Raw genomic sequence first — 3511 nt, forward strand, 5'->3', positions numbered from 1 at the left:
TTGCTTTTCCCCTCTCTCGTCAATCCATGTCTATGGTCTTTAAGATAACTTGTTATGTAAAATTATTTATTTATCTAAGATGCACCTACACTGAATTTATCTGAAAAATAAAAAGTCAGTATTAAGAAAAAAATTGTAAATGGAAGATTATAAGAGAGGGTTTTGCATGCCAGCAAAAGTTACTGGCGTGCCATGTTTGGCACGCGTGTCAGGGTTGCCCACCCTTGTCATAGGGATTACAATGTACCAGGAAATGTACCTGGAAAGACAGCAGTACATTATGATAATAGAAATACATAGTGCTGAATTCCTAGGAGCCAAGCAAAGCTTTTAAAGAAAGTGACTTGGAGCCAAAATCTAAATGAACAGTGAGATATAGACAGATGAAGGGATGGAGTTAGAGTACTTAAGAACAAAGGAGAATTATCTATGTAAGAGGCACCAAGAGTTGAGAAAGAATATGGCTTAGTTAAGGAGTTGATATAAATTTAGTATATTTTAGCAAAGACTGCAGGAAAAGTGCTAAACAGAAGTAATCATAGATAGAATAAAATTGTTGGGTAGCTTTGTGAACTATGGTAAGAAATGTGAATCTTGGGGGGAAGGGGGGAGGCAGTGATGGGTAGGTGGATAAGACAAGATCAACCAAAGAACTTGTATGAATATATGCATAAGCCATGACACAGACAATAGTGTAGTGAAGGTGGGCTAGGAGGGGTCAATGGGGCGGCGGGGAGGAGGGGAAGGTGGACATCTGTAATACTTTCATCAATAAAGATTTTTTAAAAGAAATGTGAACTCCATCTCTAAGGCAGTGAAAACTATCAACGCTTTTAAGCAGAGAATCAAAGAGAAGATTTCCATTTTTTGGAGGATCCTTCTAAATACAATAGAAGAGACTACAGAGGGAAAAATGGGAGACAGGGAGACCATTTGGGAGGCTGTTGCATCCAAGAAAGAAAACTAGGTCACCTGCCTTAACAACCTTTGTTCTTTTGAATATCACTGTACGAAAACAAAGGATAGAATGGGGGAAATAAACAGAGCAACTATTCTTTCTCTTCCTAAGTCATCTTCAAGCTTGTTCATATAGGTCACAAATCATTAGAGTGAGAAGTGACTTTGAGAAAACCAGCCTCTGGGTGGTAAAAAGAGGCTACATGTCTTGCTCATGTTCTATTAAGTGGCAGGGTCAGAACTAAATTGCAGATCTGACTAACCTGGCAGCTCAGTGCTCTCCACTGTACCATCTGGTATTAACCCCTAGAACAGTGGTTCTCAGCCTTGGCTGCACATTAGAATCACCTGGGAGTCTTTTTAAAATCCTGATTTCTGGGCCTCACCCTCTGGAAATTCTGTTTCTTTGTTATGGGGTGGGGCTACAACATTAGTAACAAAGAAACAGAATATCCGGGGAGATGAGGCCCAGAAATCGGGATTTTAAAAAGATTCCCAGGGGATTCTAATGTGAAGCCAAGGTTGAGAACCACTGGCCTAGAAGGAAGGCAGAACCACAGAGTCACAGAGAGGATGAGAGTTCTGCAATCCTGAGCAGTCTGTCCTGAAAAGTGCCCAGCCAACAGACCCCAGTGTCCCACCAGCCTGGACCAGCAGCTGTGCTTCTACTGGCTGAGAAGACGTTGCTCTGGAGGTTAGTGTCTTGAGGTTTAGAATGTGTTCTGGAGGAGCACGCTGCTCTGGAGGTTAGTGTCTTGAGGTTTAGAATGTGCTCTTCTACTCTCACAGGGAAATGCTCAGGTAAAATTAGTTTAAGATTCAAACTCAGAGAATGATGTAGCTCAGTTCAGATTGAAAACAGTCTACTGCTACAATTATGGAAAATGGTAACGAGTAGCCAATTGCTCTCAACAATCTAAATCAGTGATGGCGAACCTATGACACGTGTGTCAGAGGTGACACGCAAACTCATTTTTTTGGTTGATTTTTCTTTGTTAAATGGCATTTACATATATAATAAATATCAAAAATATAAATCTTTGTTTTACTATGGTTGCAAATATCAAAAAATTTCTATATGTGACACGGCACCAGAGTTAAGTTAGGGTTTTTCAAAATGCTGACATGCGGAGCTCAAAAGGTTCGCCATCACTGATCTAATTGTTAGGTTGTCTCAATAGTTAAGAAAAACTTTAATATTAAACTGAAATATCCCTGTCTATAATTTCTCCTCACTGGTCTGAAATTTTCCAAGCCACATCAAATGCATCTTTCAAATAAATAGGGAGGGGGAAAAACCAACTCTGCCATCTGGATTCTTGAAAACAAGCCTTGGCTTATCTTCCAGTTGAATAGAAACATTTGGCGTCAAGCCTGAGCTGAGCAAATGAGCTTAGTTAATTCAAGGTTCACTTTGGGAGCAAATTTTTTAAGAGAACTGAAGTCAGAGTAAATCCAGTTCCCTAATAGAGCCTATTTTTAAGAGATAGATAGCAATAAGAGTGAATGCCCCTGAGTTCCAGAAAACACACTGAGAGACAAGGTCTAGAAGCACTGCAAACCCTGGCTCTCTGAAGTCTTTCTGGCAATGGGCAGCATCGTTAGTGGCCAAGGTCTGTTGCACCACTGGCCTAATGTGTCCACAGCCCTATCACCATGACTATGACACAGTGACACAAACAATTCTAATATATTTAGAACTGTATTAGACTTGAGGTTTGGGATTCACAAAAACTTACTTCTTGTACTGAGTTCCCAGCTCCTGTATATCACTGTAGCAAATGTTAGTAAGTCTCCTTCATGCATGGATGTCAAAGGAATATCTAAGGATTTCACGTACTCCCTTCTCTACAGACTATGAAGCTTTGGAGTTCCTTTTATGAGGATGTCAAAATCCTACACAATAAAAGCCTAATAAGCTAAAAGTGTCTGGTTGTCCATTCAAACAATCAAAGCATAATATGCTAATTATATGCTAAAGCCGCTCAACTGCTAGCTATGACATGCACTGACCACCAGGGGGAAGACAGTTGACTGGTCGACCAGTCACTATGACGTGCACTGACCACCAGGGGGCAGATGCTCCAACCGGTAGGTTAGCTTGCTACTGGGGTCTGGATGATCTGGACTGAGCAAGACAGGCCAGACATGCCCTGGAGCCCTCTCATGGTCCCTCCCAAGCTGACCAACTTCCCACATCCCTTCCTGGCTCCAACCATGCACTGGTGGGATCCCTTGACCTGGCCTGCACCCTCTCACAATCCGGGACCCCTCAGGGAATGTCAGAGAGCCAATTTTGGCCCGATCCTGCAGGCCAGGCCATGGGACCCCACTAGTATAAAATAATCCCAAATACCTGTCATCCAAATAGGAGGAGACTTATCTTTAACCAAAGGACTATCTACACTAATAAAAGAGAAACATGGTAATTGGCATACGACCGCTACCCTTCCCATTGGCTAATCAGCGAGATATGCAAATTAACTGACAGCCAAGATGGTGACCGGCAGCCAGGCAGCTTAAACTGAACATGAGGCTTGCTTGCTTCAGTGAC

This window comes from Myotis davidii, unplaced genomic scaffold, assembly GCF_000327345.1.
Source record: "Myotis davidii unplaced genomic scaffold, ASM32734v1 scaffold488, whole genome shotgun sequence".
Classification (NCBI taxonomy): Eukaryota; Metazoa; Chordata; class Mammalia; order Chiroptera; family Vespertilionidae; genus Myotis; species Myotis davidii.